The sequence below is a fragment of the Gorilla gorilla genome, chromosome 11, assembly GCF_029281585.2.
Source record: "Gorilla gorilla gorilla isolate KB3781 chromosome 11, NHGRI_mGorGor1-v2.1_pri, whole genome shotgun sequence".
Lineage (NCBI taxonomy): Eukaryota > Metazoa > Chordata > Mammalia > Primates > Hominidae > Gorilla > Gorilla gorilla.
In genome coordinates, this window is record NC_073235.2 from 30,993,353 (window position 1) to 31,018,457 (window position 25,105).

Here is a 25,105-nt window from a genome sequence, read left to right on the forward strand (position 1 = left end):
GGAGCCTCTTTGGCCCACGTGATTTCTAGGTCTACCTGCTGTCTCCATTTGTTACAGCCTTTGGTCCGTACACCCTGGCCCTAGGGCCTACCCCAGGCCTCAGCACACCTCCCAGGTAGCCCTGCCTTGGCCCAGCCCACTGTTGACAGGGGACAGGCTTCAGAGAGCTGTTTCCTATCTGTCCCTGTGAGGTGTCTGAAGGCAGACAAGCTGCTCCTTAGGCAGGTGCATGGATGCTCTGCCCTCCCTCCACCGTGCTGGTCGCCCAGATGCCATGGAGAGTTGCACTGAGCTCAAACTCATCGCTGGGTAACTTGCCAGCTCTTCGGTGTCTTATTCTTCTTATTGTGCCATCATGTCTTAGGCACTCATTTTCATCCCTCAGTCAGAATGTAAGCCTGTTGAAGGTTTTCTGTTCCTTTTCTTGTTTTTTCTTTTCTTTTCTTTTCTTTTCTTTTCTTTTCTTTCTGGATGGAGTCTCACTCTGTCACCAGGCTGGAATGCAGTGGCATGATCTCAGCTCACTGCAACCTCCGCCTCCTGGGTTCAAGAGATTCTCCTGCCTCAGCCTCCCAAGTAGCTGGGATTACAGGTGCGCACCACCACGCCTGGCTAATTTTTGTAGTTTTAGCAGAGACGGGGTTTCACTGTGTTGGCCAGGCTGCTCTTGATCTCTTGACCTCGTGATCCACCCACCTCGGCCTCCCAAGGTGCTGGGATTACAGATGTTAGCCACTGCACCCAGCCATTTTCTTTCTTAAATTGCAAACAGATTTAGAGCTAAAGTTTTAGAAAGACTTGCATGTGACTGTACTCTAACTGCTCTCTTCTGTGACAACTGGGCAAGATACTCAACCATGTTAAGGCTTATATTTCTTGACTGTCAAATGGTAGTAACACTGATCAAGAAGGATTGGGGGACCACTGGCAAGAATACTGCAAAATGTCTTGTGTTCACAGGAACATTCCATTAATGACTTTTCTTTTCTTTTTTTTTTTCTTTGCCTAGAACAGGACTATACAAATAGGAGAAATACTCTGTACCCATATTGAACAAACAAATCACATTGTGATTAACAGTAAGAGACCAAGAGTAATGCTTCTAGTTCCAACTTGCCCACTGAAACATTTTGCTACATGGGTTTATGTCTCAAATTCCATAATCATTTTTATGATTAGTTCCAACATGACTCCTTCCCCAGGTGAAAAGTGAAGCTCTCCTGAGTTCAGGCCACCACTGCAAGCCCAGGACTTGCAACACTCCCTCGGGAGGGCCAGCTGATGGTGTGGCTTTTCTCCAAACTGCACCAGAGTTCATCCCTGAGAGTGATGCTGGCTGCAGGAGATGCTCAGTCTCCTTCCTCTCCCTGCTGGGTTCATGTTCTTGGGAACTAGACAGGAACGTTCCTGGTGACCATCTCAGACACCCATGTCTGTGTTCACCCAGGCTCCTCCCCTGCCCCATCCTTCAGTGCCCCTTGCTGACCATGGTTCCGGGCATCAGACATCACAACTACTTCCTTCTGGATCTCCAGGAGCCCTTCTTGCCTACCTGCTCCACCCAATCAGAGCAGACTCAGGAGCATCCAAGAGCTGTGGGAGCCTGTACGTTTTCAAATATCTCACCACCTAGCAGGACCCACAAACCGCTATGCACTGTGATGTGCAGCCTCAGGAATATGTGTCATGCTAGCGTGCACTCAAAGCAGACTCTCTTCTCTGGACCTGAGAGGATAAGCAAGTCTTTGAGGAGGAAAATGAGCTCACAGGCAGACCTGGCTTGAACACAAAGCACCACTCCACTGCATGGTCACATGCTTGTACCACCTGCATCTGTGAAATGGGATAATACCACCTCCTCTAGTCATGGTGCAGATGGCATTTGTGAAGCACTTTGAACTTATGTATCTTATAAAAGTTATCCATCTCTGTACTGAGTCCCAGAAAAATAGTTGAGGTTGGTCTAAGTTCATTTATCCATACAGTTACCATTTCTTAGTCACTTACCCTGTGCTCATGGAAGGGAATGAAGTGATGCATGAGACACATTCTCTGTCTTTTGTCTAATGGATGAAAACACAGCTCTCCCCAGGGGAGCGCAATGGGTTCTGTCATTAGGTAACTGATGCCAAAGATGAAATGACTGTCAATTAAAGTCTCCTTCTTCCTTCGACATCTTTGCCATCAAGAGTGGAGTGCAGGCAGCTTTCCAGCCCATGCCAAAGGGGAAGGCAGGCATCCCCACAACAACCAGACATCATGCTCTTGGCTGAGGAAAGATTCTGCCTTCCAGGCCTGGGCCGTAGTGGGATGCGATTCCAGGATTATGGCAAGTAGCAATAAATTACAGTGCAAGCCTCAGCTGCCCTCCATGCCTGAACCTGACTACAAGCCAGGCTTAGGAACACAGTTAATAAAAATTTTTTTAAAAAATAGAGCAGCCCTATCCTCTTGCTTAATCCCTCAGAATTGGAGAAGCTGTCTCCCAGGGCTTGACTTATAGGCCCCTGGAGAGTTTGCTGCACCCCAGGGCCAGCCCAGCAGCACACAGAGCACAGGATAGAGGCGCCGCCTGCCCCGCGCATACCTCCTGATACCTGCAGAGGAGTCCACCATACTCAGCCCTAAGGCAAGTAGGGATTTGACAGCTCCAGGGAGGATGCTCCGGCTCGCTTCTGGCTTTTATAACTGGCCTCAGTGGGCGTATTTCACACTTTCCTGCTTGGTCTTTAGAACTATGATCGATAAAAGACTTTTGCATCCCTCTCTAGTGACTTCACAATCTACAAAGGAAAAACAAATTGTCAAAATAAAAAGAAAATCTTCAAATTCCTTCACAAATACAAACAGAACATTTAATATCAATGGAACATGCTAAAGGTTAGAAAAAGTGGACAAATCACACCTTGCCCTTCCCCTGAGGAATCCCGCAATCTGTGAGCGGTGGGGTGAATGGAAACAGAACTAGGATCTGTGGTCAAAGTCCAAATTCACACAGAGTGCCTGGGAAGTAAGTCAAGGGAGCTTCCTCGGGGGCTGAGGACTGAGCTGGGTTTCAAGGAATGGCAGTTGGCCGGGGAGTGGGGACGCAGGATCAGATCAGCAGGGGGAGGGCTTCTGTGGTCCTGCGAGAGCTAAAAGGAGCCTAGCACTCGCTAGGAACCCCTGATGTGCGGCAGGGGACCGCGCTGGCAGAGCGGAAACTGAGAGGTGAGCCAGGCACACTGTGGGCAGCTGTGGCACCAGGGGAGATCTAATCTCTGCTGTCACCGGGGAGTGTCACAGGCGGGGAAATGGCACTGAACCACTCCACACACACAGAACAGAACTGAGAGGAAGGAGACCAGAGACATCTGACAGCACCCACCATGGCGCCAAGACCCAAGATTCAGCTTCTTGAGAGACCATCCAGGAGGCAGGAAGGCAAGCCGGGCAGAGGGGCTGCTCTCCAGCCCCTTTCCTTCACAGGGTGGCCCAGGCACGGAGCTGGCTGCTGTGTTGTGGTGCCACAGGCCCGTGCACACCAGCCTCCCAGGACTCGGCTAGCCTCTACTTCTGCCCCCGTGAGTGCTCTTCCTGCCTGCCCCAGGGCCTTCGGCCCACACTTGCCTCACTGCTTAGAGGCTGGTGTATGCTGTCACCCCACTGCCCAGCAGCCAGTGACATCACTCACTTTGGCCACCAGCCCCAGAGGGAAGCTAGTGTCCTCCAGAATCTTATGCCCATGGGACATACGCACGGAGAGGACCAGCACTTCCTGTCACTGGGTCTGACGGAGGGAGGAGGTTTTCCTGGAGTCGGCTTTCGCTTTCATGCTGCAAACTCCTGAGTTTGTGGGCCTGATCCCAGCCTCTGGTCCTCTCTCTGAGACAATCGCCCCCGTAATGAAAGCCATCCTTTGTGGGGCCATGAGTGTGCTTGCATGGTTTAGGTGCTAAATATGGCAAACGCACATGCACCTAGGACAGCCCAGCTGAAAGCAACAATGCCTGCTCGCACCTGCCTAAATGGCCTGGGTGACGCTTACCAATGCGTGCGTCACCAGTGCATGCTGGGTCTCCCTCACATTCAGGCCATGCGAGGTTCATTGGTGCTTTGGATTTTAGAATACAGAGTGACTATCTCTGGTGAGTGATGTCTTCTACGGGCATCATGGGCTGCTCCTATGTGGAGCCCAGCTGAGCAGTGGTGAGAGGCTCACTAGAGTCCTGTGTTCAGAGCAGAATTAGTACCACCACGTATGATGCTGTGTCCTCACATGTGTGCAAGTGATAACAGGCTAGCATGGCAGCTCTGGTAATGTGGACGTGGCGGCTAAGAGTCAGTGCCATGAGTGCCGTCTCTTCCAGTTCTTCTGTCCCTTGGAGAAATAAAGCAATCAATGCCTTGCTCATTGTCAAACCTCTTGTAAGAGGATGGTGGATGGAACTCAGTGAAGGCTGCATGCCCTGACCTGTTATTTTCAAGCCTCAGTATTATACCATGGAAGCTACTGCACTATTTCCACCAGAACAGCACAGCCACACATGACCACGCACTCTGTTACATGTTGGACATTTATCAATAATAGCCCAAGGACAAAAGAAGCTTGAGGTTACAAGAGGATTTTGGCAAAAGCATCTTACTAAGTTGCATATTTAGGTGCTGAGGAAAGAAGCCTCAAACAGTAGTGAAAATTTGTTAAACTCTATGTGCTCAGAAATGGCAAAAATAACATGGGACAGAAGGAGCCAAGAGCAGCTTCTGCAGATTTCCTTGTTAAATTGCGTAAACCTCCCCCGGTATTCTCCAGACTCAGTGGAGAGATCTTGCAATGATACTTCATGGAAGGTGTCAAAGCAAGTCCTCTTAAAGTGGGTACTCAAATCACCTTGGCTACAGGCAACTCTCCGGATTTTAAAGAGATCATTAAAAAAATAAGAACTTTTGCAATCAACCAAGGAATCAAAAAGAATTGTTATACATGATCTCGACAGAGAATTAAAGAGTAAGAGCCAGTTCATTTGGAACCAACAATATCCTACAGCATGAGAAAAATTAATCAAGATCTGTTCTCTGTGTGAAAAGAGTAGCTCACGTGATCTCCACTCTCATTTATTTGCGAAAAAAGATACTGCCTCCATAATTGCAGGATGGGTGCCCTCCTAAGCTGACTACCACAGGTGTCATCCAAGACTCATTCTAAGCCAATGTCTCTCCCTGGCTGGTGGAGCTCACTTGGCATGGAGGCCCCTGTATGCATTATTCTGCCTCAGGCTTGTTAAAATCATCTGAAATTTTAAATATCAATTAATTTATTTGCCTCCAAATGTAATATTGTTGATGGCTTTGAAAATGCAGGGTTTGTCATTTGCCTAAGCTCTTCCCCTCTCTATTCTTTATTTGAACTCCTTCTTCAATGCCAGTGGCAGGGTCTGGTGGTCCTGGTGTGCTACACTGACCCGTGAATCCTAAGACGGGGAACAAGGAATGGGGGAAGCTCCAGATGTGGGTGGACACTCCATCTCCCTCTCAGTGATTCTCCCTTTCCTACAGGCTGACCTGCTTACCAATGCCAGCATGTTCCTTGGCAGCAGAGTTGAAAGTCACACATGTGAGCCTCATTGAAAGAGAGGTTCATTCATCTGGCTGCATTCTAGGTCCTGTAGCCCCTCTGGTCTATACAGGAAGCCTCCATGTGGACCAGCCATGCTCTCTGAGATTCCACTCAGGGTATTAGGGCCAAAGCCAAATAGCAAGTGCTCCTTTGCTAATCATTATTCTCACCCACTAGAGACCTTCTGATGCACACAGCTAGACTAGAAGGGTGTTTAGAGTCCCACCTTTCAGAAAAAATACGATTATCACAAACCATCTGCAGCAACAGAGCCATGCTGAGGCTGCGGTGGTGGGAACAGCCCACCCAGGGGTCAGCAATAGGGGATGCATTGCCTGGAGGGGATTTTAAAACAATATGAAAACTTACTAAAAGTTGATTATCAACAAGTTTTTATTACCACCATTCTAAAGAATGTTGGCAATAACATGCTTCTCTCCACAAACATCTTGTATTGGTCTGAGTTCTAAACAATTGCCATGGTTACTCTTGAGTTTTAATAATATAAATGTAGGTCTCAAATGAGCAGATCTTCACCACATATCCTTTTTGTTTTTAATTTTACTTTAAGTTCTGGGACACATGTGCAGAACGTGCAGGTTTGTTAGTTACATAGGTGTACATGTGCCGTGGTTTGCTGCACCTATTGACCCATCCTCTAAGTTCCCTCCCCTTGCCTCCCACTCCCCCACGGTCCCCTGTGTGTGATGTTCCCCTCCCTGTGTACATGTGTTCTCACTGTTCAGTTCCCACTTATGAGTGTGTTTGGTTTTCTGTTCCTGTGTTAGTTTGCTGAGGATGATGGCTTCCAGCTTCATCCATGTCCCTGCAAAGGACATGATCTCATTGCTTTTTATGGCGGCATAGTATTCTGGTTTTTTTTTTTTTCCTTTTTTTGAGGTGGAGTCTTGCTCTGTAGCCCAGGCTAGAATGCAATGGTGCAATCTTGGCTCACTGCAACCTCCACCTCCTGGGTTCAAGTGATTCTTCTGCCTCAACCTCCCCAGTAGCTGGGATTATAGGTGCCCACCACCACGCCTGGCTAATTTATTTTTATTTTTATTTTTAGTATACACAAGGTTTTGCCATGTTGGCCAGGCTGGTCTGAAACTCCTGACCTCAAATGATTCTCCTGCCTCTGCCTCCCAAAGTGCTGGGATTACAGGTGTGAGCCACCACACCCAGCCATGGCTGCATAGTGTCCCATGGTGTATATGGGACATGTTACATAGGTATACGTGTGCCATGGTGGTTTGCATGGCACATGTATACCTATGTAACAAACTTGCATGTTCTGCACATTTTCTTTATCCAGTCTATCATTGATGGCCATTTGAGTTGGTTCTACGACTTTGCTATTGTGAATGGTACTGCAATAAACATCCCTGTGCATGTGTCTTTATAGTAGAATGACTTATATTCCTTTGGGTATATACCCAGTAATGGGATTGCAGGGTCAAATGGTATTTCTGGTTCTAGATCCTTGAGGAATCACCATACTGTCTTCCACAATGGTTGAACTAATTTACATTTCCACCAACAGTGTAAAAGCATTCCTATTTCTCCTCAGCCTCACCAGCATCTGTTGTTTCCTGACTTTAATAATCGCCATTCTGACTGGCATGAGATGGTATCTCATTATGGTTTTGATTTGCATTTCTCTAATGATCAGGTATAATTGAGCTTCTTTTCATATATTTGCTGGCCATTCAGAACATAGGCATGGGCAAAGACCTCATGATGAAAATGCCAAAAGCAATGGCAACAAAAGCTAAAATTGAAAAATGGGATCTAATTAAAGAGCTTCTGCACTGCAAAAGAAACTATCATCAGAGTGAACAGGCAACCTACAGAATGGGAGAAAATTTTTGGAATCTACCCATCTGACAAAGGGCTAATATCCAGAATCTACAAAGAGCTTAAACAAATTTACAAGAAAAAAAAACCATCAAAAAGTGGGCGAAGGATATGAACAGACACTTCTCAAAAGAAGACATGACGTACTCTTTAATAAATATTATACCCTACAGGGAAGTTGATTCAGAGAGCTCCGAGTTATATGGAATGCCCCACAACTCACAGCAATTCAGCTATTCACCTTTTTTTTTTTAATTCAAATCCTGCTTAGGTGCAGTTTGTGACTCCAGCCCTGTGGTACTTCATGTTCTTATATACTAATAGTACACTCAAAAGAAGCAATGGTCTCACAGTGGTTGTAAAGGGAATCACACTTCCCCAGAGCTATCCCAACACTGTGGCTGCAGGTGACCACATGGACTTCCCCTTTATGTTGAAAATCCAACACAGTGAAGCAGCAGAGATCACAAGATATCTTTTGTTTGGTAAGCGCAAACTTTATTTCATACATGAAATAATTTATTGAATTTAATGATATATTTGAAATTAAAAGTTTTTCTTTTTAAATAATTTATTGTCTTAAACTAAAGAATGACTCAAGAAACCATTACTGGTTATTGCACGTGTGAATATCAGTGAAAATGATTTTGTTTAATAAAGGAAGGAAAGATGATCCACTGTGCGTGATAACTTTGAGGGGTGTGCCCCTCTCACCTAGTTGGAAAAGCAGCAATTCAGTCTTTGCAACAGTGCTGGGGAACCTAAGCCTCGGGAGAGCTGAGTTCCAGCCCAGCCCTGCCCCATACCTCCTTTAGCCCAGGAGACTCATTGGAACTTTCAGGCCAGGGTCCTTCGCCCGCAAAGTGAGACCCTGGGAGAAGAGGACCTTTCAAAACAGAGATCAAATGCTGATTCTGAAGCATATGGTGCAGTCTCAACCCCTGAGGCATTTTGCAATATAGGCAAAAAGATGAGACATGCACACTCATGAAAAGTTAAATAGCTGTAGAAGATGCCAGCACAAAATAAATCACAAAGCAGAAAATGACAGGCACCAAGTAAATGGAGCCAGCAACTCCAGCCCTCAGTCAGAACCTGGAGAGACCTCATGGCCTGGAGGGAGCTGGGAAGCTTTCTAAACACAACCAAGCTTGGGGCAGTTTCTGGAGGCACTTTGCTTGGTTATATTTAATTTATAACCCCAGGCTTATTTAGCTATGGTTTAAAACTGGATCGATGCATCTTCTTTCAGCCAGAGCCTCAGAACTCCAAGGACAGCACTGATGGTGTGGATTGAAGGAAGGGCCTGGAGGGTCTCCTGCCTCTCTGCAGTCCCCAGCGCACGCACTCCCCATGGAACAGAAACGGTCTATGGCTCCCTATGAGCCCTGAAGGGCCAGCTTCTCAGGGCTCTCTCACCTCTACCTTCTGCCACTTGGGTTCCTGGCACCTGCTGGCCATCTGCATGACCTGTGCGATGGAACATGGTCCCTGTGCTCAGGCAGCTCAGCAGGACACAGCTAGATAGCATGTGGCAGCTTAGGCACTTCTGGGAACAGCCAAGGTGAGCGTATGCGCCTGTACTTGCCTGAGTTTCCACACCAGAAAGCTGATTTTAGTACTTTCCTTTTGCACCCCAAAAACCAGCTTTCCCACAAGCGGGTTTGCAGTGTGGCCAGCTGCCAGCCGGGCTGGGTAGAGCTGTCCTCACTCTAATTCTTCTGGTTTATTTATAAGGCTACTTTCTTCATTCTTGCTTCTCCAGATTGTCTGTTCCCCTGAGGGCAAAGGGAAACCAGGCAGCCCCACATTGACTGCAGCTCAGTGTTCTCTGAAATGCAATTAAAATGTTAAGAAAGATGGACAATCAATACTTTGAACTCTACACAAAAAATTCCCTTCCTAATGGCCTGATGTGGGAGGTGATGCAGTGAGTGAGCCCAGGGCTGTGTCTACAAAATGCCAACACAACCAGTGGCAAAACGAGTCATTTCTGTCTCATTGCCAATCTCCCCACCTGGTTTCCCTCCTGGCACCCCACCCCATAGCCAGTTAACTAGATGATTTATTCTCACATCGTGGAAGGCAGGGCCACAGAACAGGAGAGCCAGGTGCAGAGCAGCCTCACGGGGCACGATGGGGCTCCCTTCACTCTTTCCATGAGAAGAACTACAAATTATTACTCTTCTGAGTTCTTGCAAAGACAAAATGGCAAATACAGGCACACTCAGGGCATGCATATTACACCTGCCCAACTCTCTCCATGCCCTAGACCTGGCCTCAGCATCCCTCCTGGGACACCCCCAGGCGTCCTCAGCCACCTTGAGACAAAACTGAAGGACCTGCTATCCGGGCCGGGTGGTGCCTCTCTTATGTGAAATCACTATTCCTTCCAGCAGCCCAAAGACCAGCGACATACCTTGTTTTATAGATGCTGAAGTGGGCCTAGCAGCCGGTCAGGATTCCCAGCTAGGATGAAAGAGAACCCCAGGCTCCCTCTCCCTCCCCAGCCCATCAGCCGCTCATCCCTGCACTGGGAGTGAGCATTCACTGTGCTCCAGGCACCGTGCTGGACATGGGCGTGCGTATAATAGAATAGTCTTTCTCTTCTGAGCACTCACATTGTAGGAAAAACCATAAACCATTAGACCCTCCCATGAAGGAGGCCCGATTTGGTGGCGAAGACAAGGCTGACTAATGGCAACATGTGTACCCATCCTCCTCTTGCCTCCCACACCACCCGGTCCTTACTCTATCACAAGACTTCCATGGTTCAGTGGAGCACGAGCCCAAGCACAAGGAGGTTAAAGCCTGGCTGTGCCACGGCTGCTCTTGTGGACCACTCTCATGCTCGATCAGCTTGTCTGCTGGATCACACAGCCTGTGGACTCATTTCCATGAATGCTTAAGGCTTTCTGGGTACCTTCTCAGGGCCCAGCCTCACAAACAGAACATTATCAGGAGCACCCAGAAACTGGGTGAGGAGATGATGAAACAGATGGGACAGACGGGGCCTGCAGCTGGGGCTAAGTCTGCAGAGAAGCCATGGGTGCTCAGCCAGGCATACCCAGATTTGAATCTGGACTGTCACCTGCTGCTTGTGAGTCTTGGGCAAGGTGGTGATGGAATATAGCACAGCATGTCATGAGGTGATACCCCAAATTCTTCAGATAATCAGTGTTAACAAGCCCAATGTGGGCTGACGGAGTCCAGGAAGGCTTCTTGGAGCAGGCAGTGCTGGAGTCCTGTAAGTGTCCAGGTGGGAGTGGGTGGGGACATGGAGTGGCAAGAGGAAAGGTTATGGGGCTGGAATAATAGGCTGCCTTCCCAGACCGAGGCGTGGTGGGCTTTCCTGAAGCAGAAGATGTGGGAGAGTGAGCATCAGGTGAAACTTGGTACAGGGCAGGACGGGCCAGGAGGGCTCCCTTGATGTGTCGCACCCATCTGCAGCTGAGGCAAACACGTCTTCCAGTGCCCACTTCCACAGCTTTCTAAAAGGACCAATTATCACCTTTCATGCTAACATTATTGTTGTTCCTCCTCAGTGTGCGCCATGGGCCAGGAGCCACCAGTACATGTCAGTTCTGCTTAACTATGAGGGGAAGTCATCTGTTTTTATTCATACAAGTGTGTGGTGGAAAATAAATTCATGCAAAATGTTAGGTTTAAATACAAGATGTCAGAAAACAGTGCTTCAGTTTGGATCCCTTGGGCTCCTGCGAGGGCTTGCCTTCAGGCTCCTGGGCTGCACAGACCACTTGGTGCTGAGAGTAAGCCTGGGCATTTCGCATTTGTTCTCTCCCCTCATCCTTATCTCAGCCCTAAGAGGCACCCAGAGTCAGAGGCCCAGATGCACGATGAGTCATTAGTGGCATCAGAATCCACACAGCAGCAGCCCTGCTAGGGGCCTGGCCTTCTGCCGCCATAGTAGGAGCATCAGGCAATGCAGGCAGCCAGTGGACCCTTGTTCTGTCTCTCATGTGGGGCCTCCTCTGTAGCCCTCCACTGTCCATGCTGCCTCCTAAATGTTAGCACCCAGCGCCTTCTGGCGCTCCTGCAGCCATGCTTGGACTGACTGCTTTGTCAGCTCACTCTGGGGTCCACAACCATGGCCAGCAAGGTGCTGACAGCCAGCCTTTCCCGTCTGTGCCCAGTTCTGACTCTGTGGGGTACACCCAGTACTTTGGCTTCTTGAAGAAAGAAGAACCACACAGCTGAGCCAAGAGAAGATTTGCATTTCCCAAGCCCCAGCCATGTGCCAGAAGGCCACTCTGCTGGTGGCCCCGGCTTTACCTAATGATTCATCAGCAATTCTAGAAGAGAAAGGTGTTCTCCTGGTGATGGATTTACTCCATATCGCTGACTCTGGACAGAAAAGAGTAAAAAGGAAACACAATTTTCCATCTGAAAACGTGTTCTCTTAACTTACCTTAAGAAAGAATGTCAACTTCTTTGTGAGTGCTCTCTCCTTTTAAGAGAACATTTTCTCAGTTATTGCTCTGACAAGACAAGGAGGGCATGTGTTCTGAAGAGCACAAGGTATAGAATACCACACCTGTTCTGCTAATTCCATCAGCAACGTGCTTAGTGTGGGTGTTGTAGATAAGGGCTTAATAATGTTCCGTCAGCACCAGATCCAGGAGTAACACGGATGATGGTCACAGTTCACTGAACGCATGCAAGCATTTTTTTTCCAATTTGTTATTGTCATTTAAATTAGAAATAGTTTGTGTTACTAGACAAGCAGGCCAGGAGCATCAAGGTCCAACCTAGCCAAGGTTCATTGTCTGGGGTCACACAACCAAGGCCTCCCAACCTCCTGGAGTGAGCTGTGTGGGGCCTGTGCTCTTCAGTCCCTGAGGCATGGAGCCTCAGCTTGTGGGATCCAGGAGCGGGGCACAGGGGGACTTCCTTGAAGAAAGCCTCAAAGCTGGTGAGTGAGCACTGCCTCTGAGGGCCTCTTTCTCCCAGAGACATCAGGGTCTCACTGCCCCTTCCAGTTATCCAGCCAACCAGGTGACACTGGGGAGACAAGCAGTCAGAGGGACTCAAACCAGGCAGCGTGCATTTGAGTGTGACGTGCAGATGGTTCCAGGGAGCACCTCAGGGTGGCTCTGTGGGTGGTGGCAACAACTTTCCACACAGATATACACCTGCTTCACACTGCTATTTAACCAGAGCACATTTGCCTGTGGCCGCTCTACTGAAGTCTGTTTTAGGCAAAGTTGTTAGACCTGAAAACATGTGAGTCATTACAATAAAAGCATTGCCCTTGGACATAGACAAACTTTGTTTCCATCTCAACTCCCTCATCCACCATTATGTATCATTATTTAAGGCTTGCATTCACTTATCCAAAAACTATTTACTGAGCATCTTCCATGTGACAAGAACTGTTTTATTAAATGAGATTACCTGCAATAAATTATAGCTATACGATGAGTATTGGTAAGAAGTGTGGGAGTGTCTACAACTTTACCCTCAAAGTATCCATGCAATGATACCAATAAATGCATGTCTCTGCCACTTATGTAGTATGTATATGTGCACCCCATGTCTGTGTACATGTATCTCAGCACCTCTCCCATGGGTTTGGTGCTATGTAGCAGGATGTTACGGACACTGAAGGAATGCACAGCTTGGAGGTAGAAACAGGACTGTAAAAAATGAAGCAGGTAAACAGAACAAGCAGACACTCAGTAAATCAGAGAGGGCTTCCTGGAGGAGGTGAGATTTGAATCGAGGCTTAAACGCTCACTCACTAGGTAATTGCTTGAGCACCTAGCACTCATCTTACCTCCCAGCACCCTGATTTCTCTTAGCTAACTCCCTTTATCCTATTGGCATATTTCATTTACCACAGTGGTTCATCCTGGGAGGTGCACAAATCCCAGTAACAGCCAATGAGAATGGCATGTGGGCCTCATGCTGGTGCCATTGGCACTAGAGGCTCCTCTTTTTGCTGGATGTGCACAAGGGAGCATGTTGGCCTGGAGCCCTGGAGATGACCCCAAGAGGGCAAGGCTGGCAGAGAAGAATAGGGCCAAGAGATGAAGGGGCCACATCCTGATCCACCACTGAGCTCAATTCAGACATGACCAAACTGCCCTGACCTCGAACTGTTCAGTTATTCTGAAACCACCCCTATAAACTTTATGAAAATTAATCAAGGAAGAAGAGAGATGGGGAAATGAAATGAAAGCTGGCTTGCAGCACATTCAGCATTCATCACCAGGTTAGGCTGCTGTCTCACCTGCTTCCTCATGGTTGCTTGTTGCCTGATGTCCTAGAATCATGTAGACTCTGTTACAAGATTCCAGTTATCCTTACCTGCTCTATAGATAACAACTTGAATATTATGAAAGGTTAAGTTTTCCCTTTGAGAAATTCTTTTAGGTCCTGTATAAGAGTGAAACTACCAATGCCAGCTGGTCTGAAGGATGCCACTGATGCCAGCTGGTCTGTAGGACCCCACTGATGCCAGCTGTCTGAGGACCCCAGGAGGAGCTGACTCACTGAAGAGTGCAGTTTCCACATTCTGATAATTTCATCTTCTTTCCCCCAACAAATCAACGACCCCAGTCTTCCAGGCCCTCGCCCTCCATGATCCCCATAGAAACCCCAGGCAAAAGTTCCTTGGGGAGAGGGATTTGAGGGTCTCCTCCCTTCTCCTTGCTTGGTGGCCTGCGATCACTACACTCTTTCTGTGCTGCATCCCTGTGGTCTCAGTGTTTTGGTCTGTTACTGTGCAGCAGGCATACAAACCTGTGAGTACTACAACAATTCCAGCAAGTCAATCCAATTTTAGTAGGATTTTCTGAAATGGAAACTTTGACAGACAAAGACAGAGAGTATATTTTAACAAACACTTCCCCTCATTCTTCAGGAAAAGACTGGTACAAGCCCTGAGGCAGATGGATCTATGAGAAGGGTCTGTCTGGATCAGCTCTGGTTCTTCTCCCTCTTATCACCAGGTTCTGCTGGTCCCCAGAGCCATGCATTTAATTTTCATTTGTTTTCTATATACTTCCAGTCAGATTTCAATAAATAATATATTCTCAGCCTTTCATCATAAATTTGTATCATTCTAGAATAATTCCCAATTATATAACCTGCTTTGCCAGGAGGTTTGGCCTCCTGCTGGCCTCTGCAGAACTAAGACTGACTTATATCCTCTGTTTCTCACTTAGCCCCATGGAAGCAAAGCCCCCATTGGATGCCAGCTCACCCCGACTTATCCTGGAGTTTTCTGTCCTGAGTTTTCCAACTTCTGCATGCAGTTTTCTCTCCCACGCCAGCAAGTAAGTATTCACTCAGTTCACTGTTATCTTTAAAGGAATCTCCAATGTGGATCTTACTGAGAAGCCTCCATTAGAGGAACAGGATGATGTGACACTTCCTGTGTTGCACTATTAAACCTCCCCTTGCCCCCACAACTTAGACTTTTTGGTTAACGTTCCTCACTCAGTCTCATTTGGGCTGTGTTGTTTATGCCCTTCCCTTCATCTGGAATGCCCATCCCTTCTCCACCTTTGTCTAGGTCCTCATCATTCAGGGACGGGAAGTTTCCCACCCTGTATTCTGAGATGATGACCTGGGCTCTGTATTGATGCCCCTTGTGCCTCTTTACAGACACCTGCCTCCACCTGCCTTGTTGTTTGTCTGTTAGCCTCCCCCACTAATTTATGAGATCCACTTAGAACATAACTCCCACCTCAGTCTCTTGGGAAAATGTAGGTGGTTAATAAATGTGTGTTAAAATATACTTAATTGAGCTAAACATGAAGTAATCTAAAAACTTGCAGTGGTAAAATCATTTAGTAAATTAATGTCTCTAGACAGGTGTGATCGCAGGGCTGAGAGTGGGCTGCCAGCATCTAATGATTCGGTGCATCCTTTCAGATTGAGCTGTGCACAGCTTCGTGGGCACTCTGAGGGACTGGGCAGCATTAATAATTCAGGTGCTCCATTCGGAGAGGCCTGTGTGGTGCCAGAGCTGGAGGAAAAGGCAAAATGACTCAAGCTGAGAGAGGAGTGGGGAGGAAAATGCCAGAACACAGCTCTAATCTTGACTACTATTAAAAAAAATCTTCAGCTGTCAATTTTGTATGCAGAGCTTGTCAGACTCTCAAATGAACCAGGGGAGATTTCCTCACTAAAACTAGGAAAAGGTTATATTTGATGAGGGGGTTTGAAAGAGGAGCATTAAAAATTACAATTCTTGATAAAAATGTGGAGAATTTTTTAAACGTTTGGGAGAGCAATTTTGAAGGGTCACTGGGTGTATTCATCCCTGAAGTGGTCTCCCCCAGCTTTGTGCAGTCTTGGTGCAGGAAGAACAGCATTTCTGTGTAATCCTACAGTCATAATGAAGGCAAGCACCTTGGGAAAAGAGCAGTTTATATGCAGAGGTGAAGGAGAAGGAGAGGAAATGGATCACACTAGCTCCTCAAGTCGACAGATAGTTACTGTAGCCTCCGCTCCCAGGGGCAGCTGCGGAGCTGGAAGCTCAGTAAATACAAATAGGCTCGAGGCCCTGCCTGTGCTCCCTCCCAGTCATGCCCAGGAGGAGCTCACTGTGCGATGCAGCACTCAAGGCAGGAACCTATGAAAAGGTGTCTAGTGACCTAATATCTGAATCAGGGCCCTGGTGAACACAGAGAGGCATAGAAGGCTGTTTTCTCCTCCAGCAGCTCACAGCATACTTGAAAAACAGTCCACAAACCCACACAAATTTACAAAACAGAAGTTTGCTCATGGCACAGAACAACAATGAAGAAAGGTTTATAGTGTGTGCAGGCCATGTGTGGTCTCTAGATGAGATTGAAGGATGGGACGAGTGCTCTAGTTCATGGTGATGGAAAAGACTGTGGAAGATGCAGAGCTGGAGCTACAGAGTGAAGAGCAGGTTGGATGAATACTGACAGCAGCAAGTCAGAAGCACCGCTGGGCTGTGGGAGTGAGAGCACATGATGGATAGGTGGACACTGGCATCTAGCACTGACCAGCAGGAGCCATTCTTTCCCCTGCTGGAGTCTCAGCCCCTGTCCTTAGGATGATTGGAGGCTAACCATGGGCAATTCCAGTTCAGCATCCTACGTTCTTTAAATAGGTGGTTGGAAAATTGGGGTTTGCAGGGGTTGAGGGCAAAATAGCAGAGAGACTAATTCAAAAAATGTAAAGAGAAGAGGAGTGTTCCTGTTTCCCCCGGGGTTGCAAAGAACATACACAGTCCACTCCATGGCCACTGGGACACTGCCAACCTAGACTAATTAAACTCAAATATCTAGCATAATGTCAAGGATTCTAATAATGTAACAACAACATTTTTTGAAATAATTATTAAGCAAAAAAATTAAATTGGTAAATACAAGTTTTGGCCTGATCATGAATATTTTCCAATGCTCAAATCAAGAATCTAAGATTTTTCATGCCCAACGTAATGTCAGGGACAGGCTGGCAGCAGGGATGACAGGAGATATGATCAGGACAGTTATTCCGGAGAGAGCATCCCAGAAGTTCATCACTCACTTATGACTATTTCAGTTTTTAAACAAGGCTCAAGTCTCGTCTTCAGATATTCAATATTAAGAAAAAGAAACTAAAGGGATAGAAAAAGATATACTAAGAAAATATTAAAGAAAACTGGTTTAACAAAAGAAAATTTAAAGCAAAAGGCAATTGTTATTGAGAAAAAGAATTCTTGAACACAATAAAATGACCGATTTTCAAGAAAGCTATAGCGATCCAGAGCCTGTAAATGCCTCATAACACGGTTTAAAATATACATAAAGGTAGAGCGGACTGAATTACAAGGGTAAATTGAGGAACCTAAACAGATAAATAACTCCGATGGGTGAAAATGTATACAGTAGAAAACCAAAAATAGAGAAGTTCATGAAAAACAAAAGTTATACTTTAAAAAAGACTAATAACATTAACAGACTCTAAAAATAAAAAGAAAAAATAATGCTAAGAATAAAGTAGAGACTAAGTTGTCCCTTAGTATCCACGGAGAATTGGTTCTATGACACACCACAGATACTGAAATCTGAGGATACTCAAGTCTCTGATATAAGATGGCATAGTATTTGCATAACCTATGCACATCCTCCTGCATAATTTAAATCATGTCTAGATTGCTTATAATACCTAATACAGTGTAAGTGCTATGTAAATAGTTGTTAAAGTGTATTTTTAAATTTGTGTTATTTTTTCATTTTTGTATTGTTACTTTTTTTCAAATATTTTCAATCCATAGTTGGTTAAATCTCTAGAGGAGGAACCCACAAATAAAGAGGGCTAACTGTATACAAATATGTAGATATTTTAAAAATATAAAATAGATATCTTAGGGCTGCTATAAAAAAATACGTTAGGTTGGGTAATTTATAAACAACAGAAATTTATTGGTCACCATTCTGGAGGCTGGGAAGTCCAAGATCAAGGTGCCAACAGATTTGGTGGAAGGTGTAGGCCTGTTTCTCATAGATGGCACCTTCTATGCATCCTCACATGGCAGAAAAGGCAGACAAGCTTCCTCAGACTTCATTTAAAAGGCCATTAATCCCATTCATGAAGGCTCCAAAGTCCCCATATCTTCATATCATCACCATGGGGGTTAGATTTCAACATATGAAGTTTAGGAGGGCACATACACCCACCAAAAATAAACAAGCCTCAAGCTCAGGCAGTTTTGGAAGGAAATTCTATATTCCCAAACGAAATAATATAAAAGAGACTGTATATATTTATCTAGATAAAATAATCCGAAAAGTAAATCAAATATGTAAAGCCATGGTTTTTAAGACACTGCAACAAAGGACAGAGATCCTTAAGAGAGAGGAAATGAATGAAGTGAGCCCTAAGATTGCTACAACTTACTACACTGAGACAGTTTCAAAGTCATGGCACAGGAGGGAAAAATCCCAGGGGAGCCCATTAGACTCCCTGCATTAAGAAGATTGAACTATAAATCATGCTGCTGTAAAGACACATGCACACATATGTTTATTGCAGCACTATTCATAATAGCAAGGACTTGGAACCAACACAAATGTCCATCAATGAGAGACTGGATTAAGAAAATGTGGCACATATACACCACGGTATACTATGCAGCCATAAAAATGGATGAGTTCACGTCCTTTTAGGGACATGGGTGAAGCTGGAAACCATCATTCTCAGCAAACTATCGCAGGGACAAAAAACCAAACACCACATGTTCTCACTCATAGATGGGAATTGAACAATGAGAAAACTTGGACACAGGGTGGGGAACATCACACACCGGGGCCTGTTGTGGGGTGGGGGGAGAGGGGAGGGATAGCATTAGGAGATATACCTAATGTTAAATGACAAGTTAATGGGTGCAGCACACCAACATGGCACATGTATACATATGTAACTAACCTGCACATTGTGCACATGTACCCTAAAACTTAAAGTGTAATAATAAAAAAAAGAAGATGGAACTGAGACCATGGGGAAACCAAGACAGATAGATTTCCAAAAGCAGAGTACTAGAGAGAAGAGAGCTGCATAGAGAGAACCCTAGAGGGTCCCCAACACGTATTTAGTAGAGTAGTGATCACCACATATTCATGAGAAAACTGAGGCTGAAGAAGAACAACCGAAAAAGATTAGAATGATGAATACCTGCCACACACACAGAACTCAATAGAGTCTGTTCCGACAGCCCCACTGGAAATATCTAGGACACACAGATCATTGGGTAGAGTTCTCAGAAGGGTCCTGTCTCAGTAGTAGGTAAGGATCAGCTCTAAGCTGAGCATTGCTCTGCACTCAGCTAAAACACAGTAAAAGAAAAACTTGAAAGCACCCAACTGTTTCAAACTAGGTAACTGCATCCCTGAACAAAGCTCAAGGATGATAATAGAAATACAAAAATACCCAGGATCTAACAACACAGTTCTCAATATTTGGCATCTAATCAAAACCTCCAAGTGAGAACAATAATCATTCAAATGAAACTAATCGAGAACTGACACAGATGTCAACTCTGACAATGATGTAAAAAGTTATTATAACTGTACTGCATATGTTCAAAAAGATGAATTGAGGCACAGAGATATAATAAAGGCCAAAATCAAACTTGCTGAAATGAAATCTATATCCTAGGAGATGGAAAATTTACCGGATATTTTCAGTTTCAGATTCAACCTCAAAAGAGCTTGGAAATTATCACTTTATTCCTTACAACAGGAAAACAGCTGAACAAACTGAAAATCAATGACCTTTGGACCCATCAGAGAATTGAGGTTGCAGAGGAAACCACCTTAAAATTTGGATAGACAGCTGAATGCTGAGATTCAGAGCTGAGATCCGCTTACTAGGAGCTAAAGCCTGAAGTCATAAGCTAATAGAAACACTTAAATGGTAATTTTGACAAATTGCTGAAGGCTGAGAACTAGCAGGAGAGTGAGAAACTCCTGAGGCCATAGTCTTGGGGAAGGGCCCACACTTTCACAGGTTTTACCCCCAGAAACCCCACCAGGTTCTCACTATGAAGAGCTGGGAAAAAAAATTACCTTATGTCTCTGGCAGGGGGACGGGGAAAGTAGCCATTTTGATACATGATCAGTACAGTCTTCACTGGAAAGTTATCTTCTTCATGAGAACCAAGAGAGAACCACATTCAGGGTTATAAAACACACCTTAACTAAAATAAAGAGTCTGACTGCATTTTGTGATGTCTTACTACTAACATCTTCTAAGCCTCACTCCTTTTTCCTTTCTGCACCACATCTAGGTAAGCTAATAAGAGTCCTAGGTTATTCCCCCTTTGGTACCAGTGGGAGTTTTAAACCATGCAAACTCCTTCCCATATGGAAACCCTCACTGTATCCCTACCTGAGCAAATTCCAAACTGAATATATACAATGAAACTTAAGTCAAGATACAACAAAATTAAAATTCTGAAAACTAAAGAGGAAAATCATGACAGTAGTCAGACATAAATAATAGATTACTTACGAGGGCACAACAATTTGAATAACAGCTGATTTCTCATCTGAAATCATGGAGGCTAAGATAAAGCAACACAACATTTTTAAGCACTTATAGTAAAGAACTGTTTCTTGTTAATTCTATGTCTTCAAAAATACCTTTTAGAAATGAAGGTGAAAAAGAAAAATTTCACATGAATAGCCTAACCTCCCACTTTAAGAAACTAATAAAAGAAGAGCAAACTAACCCAAAGGCAAGTAGAAGGAAGAAACATATATAAAGATTAGAGTAAAATTAAAAACTAAATAGAGCTAGAAAACAATAGAAACAACAAACCCAAAGCTAGGTCCTTGAAAAGATCAACAAAGTGGCAAATCTTTAGCCAGACTGATGAAGAGAAAAAGGGGGAAGAATCAAATTAGTAAAAAATTAGTGCAGTGGCTCACGCCTGTAATCCTAGCACTTTGGGAGGCCGAGGCAGGTGGATCACGAGGTCAGGCGATCGAGACCATGCTGGCTAACACGGTGAAACCCTGTCTCTACTACAAAATACAAAAAAATTAGCCGGGTATGGTGGTGGGCGCCTGTAGTCCCAGCTACTAGGGAGGCTGAGGCAGGAGAATGTCCTAAACCCGGGAGGTGGAGCTTGCAGTAAGCCGAGATCACGCCACTGCACAGCCTGGGCAACAGAGCGAGACTTCATCTCCAAAAAAAAAAAATTGTAATGAAAAAGGAAACATCACTACCAACATGACAGAAATAAGAAGAGCTATAAGTTAATACTATGAAAAATTGTATGACAAAAACTTACATAATCAAGAGGAAATGGACAAATTCTTAGAAAAATAAAACTAAGTAAAGAATACAGAAAATTTGAATATATCTATAACAAGTAGATTGACTGAGTTTTCTTTAAAAATTCTACAAAGAAAAGCCCAGTAGCAGTGGACTTCACTGGATAATTATATTAAACATTTAAGGAATAATTCACACCAATCCTTTATAAATTCTTTCAAAAGTAAAAGAAAAGGGAATATATCCTAATGCATTCTATGAAGCTGGTATCATTCTGATTCGAAAACTAACCAAATAAATCATTAGAAAACACAACTATTAGACCAATAATCCTTATGAATATGAACACTAAAATTTTCTACAAAATAGTGTCAAATGGAATCCAGCAGCACGTAAGAACAATTACATACCATGATTGACTGGAATGTACCTTAGGAAGACAAGATTGGTTTAACATATAAAACTCAATGTTATACACCACATTAGTAGAATAAAAGGAGGAAAAACACATAATCATCTCAACAGACACAGAAAAATCATTTGACAAAACCCAGCATCCTTTCATTAAAACACACACGCACACATACACACACACACACACACACACCTCAAATACTAAGAATAGAAGGGGAAGGGAACTTACTCGATCTGAAAAGGGGCATCTAGAATGAAAACACAGCTGATATAGAACTTAATGGTGATAGACTGAAAAATTTCCCCTAAATTCAAGAAGAAGTAAATGATGTCCACGCTGGCCACTTCTATTCAACATTGTACTGGAGGTCTAGCCAGTCCTTCGGTCAATAAAGTAAAATAAAAGACATTCAGCAAGAAAAGGGAAGACAGCAAAGCTATCTCTATTTGCAGATGACATGAATTTATACTGAAAATCCAAAAGAATAACCTGCAAAAATATTAGAACTAATAAGCTAATTCAACAAGGTAGTAGACACAAGATCAACATATAAAATAATCTCCATTTCTATATATTAGCAATGAAAAATCTAAAAATAAAATTAAGAAAACAATTCCCAGGTACAAAATCAACCAAATGCAAAGAAAACCTACAAGATGGAACTCAAAAACTATGCATCTGACAAAGGCCTGTTATCCAGAATCTATAAGGAAATTAAATCAACAAGCAAAAAACAAACAACTTTATTAAAAAGTGGGCAACGGACATGAACAGGCATTTCTCAGAAGAAGATATTGAAGCCAAAAAACATATATAGAAGACAAAACACATATGAAACAAAAACACACATCACTAATCACCAGAGAAATGCAAATCGAAACTACAATGAGGCACCATCTCACACCAGTCAAAATGATTTTTGTTAAAAAGTCAAAAAATGACAGATGCTGTCCAGACTGTGGGGAAAAGGGAAAGCTTATACACTGTTGATAAGAATATAAACTAGTTGCCACTGTGGAGAACAGTTTGGAGATTTCTCAAGGAACTAAGAGTTGAGTTACCATTCAACCCAGCAACCCCATTACTGGGTATATAGCCAAAGAAAAATAAATCATTTTACCACAAAGACACAGCACCCATATGTACATTGCAGCACTATTCACAATAGCAAAGACATGGAACCAACCCAGGTGCCCCATCAACAGTAGATTGAATAAAGAAAATGTGATACATATATGCCATGGAATATTGCATACCTATAAAAAAAATCATGTCTTTGCAGCAACATGGATGCAGCTGGAGGCCATTATCCTAAGCAAACTAATGCAGGAACAGAAAACCAATACCACATGTTCTCACTTGTAAGTGGGAGCTGAACACTGGGTACACATGGACATAAAGATGGGAACAGTAGACACTGGGGGATACAAGAGAGGGGAGGGAGGCAAGTGTTGAAAACTACCTATTGAGTGCTATGCTCACTTCCTGGATGATGAGCTCAGTTATACTCCAAACCCCAGCATTACACAATATATCTTTGTAACAAACCTGCACATATAACCCCAATTCTAAAATAAAAGTTGAATAATAATAACAAAATTTAACCATAAAAAGGGAAGACTTGTGCACTAAAAGCTGCAAAACATTGCTGAAAATTTAAACAAGACCTTAAAAATGCAAAGATAGCTTATGTAATGGATCAGAAAACTTAATATTGTTAAAATGGCAACAATCCCCAAATTGATCTACAGTTTCAATACGATACCTATCAAAATACCAAGTGCCATTTTTACAGAAATGGGTAAGTGGAAACTAAAATCATATGGAAATTTGAGCAAAGGAATAGCCCAATAGACAAGGATAACAAGGAAACAGCCAGAATAGCTAAACAAGTCTAGAAAAAGAAGAAAAAAGTTGGAGGACTCACACTTCCCAAATCAAAACCTACTGCAAATCTATAGTGATCAAGAAAGTGTGGTGCTGGCATTATGTTAGAAATGTAGATGAATAAATACAATGGAATTGAGAGTCCAAATATAAACTTGTAATTATATGGTTAACTGATGATTGGCACTTATGCTTAAATCATGTAAGGGGATACAGAATAACCTTTTTGTCAAATGATGGCTGTACAACTGAATGTATACATGCTAAAAAATGAACTTGGACCTCTACCTCAAATGATATACAAAAAATAACTCAAAAGGGAATCAAGACCTAGATGCAAGAGCTAAAATTACAAAACCATTAGAAGAAAGAATAGGTATAAATCTACATGATTTTGGATTAGGGAACAATTTCTTAGATATGACAAATGCATGAGCAACCAAAGAAAGAGTAGATAAATCTACTTCATCAAAATTAAATTTTTATTCATCAAAACATACTGTGTAAATAGTTATCTATTTAACTAAAAAACTAACATAAAACCCACACCATATATATATAAAAGCAGTAATTAACTAAATTGAAAATATTAGTATATTGAAAATTGTAAATGCTTAAAAAGGAAATCAAATAAGACCTAAATAAATACAGACGCATGTCATGTTTACGGATTGGAACATTCAACATTGTGCAGACATCAGCTCTTCGCAAATAGATCAGTAGGTTTAACAGAATCCCGATCCAATTCCCAGAAAAGTTTTTGTAGACATAGATGCTTACTCATAAATGTACATGAAAAAGCAAAGGACTTATGATAACTAAACATGATTTTAAAAGGAAGAGTAAAGTTAGAGGGATAACTCTACCCAATGTTAATGATAACTATATAGCTAAAGTAATCAAGGCAATGTAGTATTGGCACACGAATAGACACATAGACCAATGAAACACAATAGAAAGCCCAGAAATAGACTGATACAAATATACCCAACTGATTTTTGAAAAGGTGCAAACGCAGTAAAGGAAAGGAAGAAGAGCTTTTCAACAAATGGTCCTGGAGCAACTGATCATCCACAGGCAAAAAAAGAGAAGATATGCTTAAATGTAACACCTAAAACCACAAATCCTTTAGAAAGCATAGGAGGAAATCTTTGGGACTTACAGCTAGCTGAAGTTATTAAAGTTGACACACAAAAGAATATGTAATTGAATCTCATCAAAATTAAAAACATTTGGTCCGTAAAAGACCCTTTAAAGACAATGAAAAGACAAGCTACAGAGTGGAAGACAATGTTTTCAAATCACATATCCTTCCAGCTCATCCATGTCTCTGCAAAGGACATGATCTCATTCCTTTTTATGGCTACATAGTATTCCATGGTGTATAACAGCAAACTAATGCAGGAACAGAAAACCAAACACTACATGTTCTCCCATGTTAAGTGGGAGCTTAACAGTGAGAACACGTGGAAACAGGGAGGGCAACAACATATACTGGGGCCTTTTGAGGGAGTTGGGTTGGGAGAGGGAGAGCATTAGGAAAAATAGCTATCGCATGCTGGGGTCAATACCTAGATGATGGGTTG

At 43.7% G+C, this 25,105-nt stretch overlaps 1 long non-coding RNA gene across 1 annotated transcript in view; it reads left to right on the forward strand.

The window, feature by feature from the left end:
• LOC109025896 (uncharacterized) overlaps positions 1-14,875 on the forward strand; it is a 193,737-nt gene extending 178,862 nt beyond the window's left edge. Inside the window, exon 5 of the long non-coding RNA XR_008677646.1 lies at positions 14,644-14,875. This is a non-coding gene — a long non-coding RNA (uncharacterized lncRNA). The remainder of the gene's footprint in view (positions 1-14,643) is intronic.
• Positions 14,876-25,105: the final 10,230 nt, after the last annotated feature.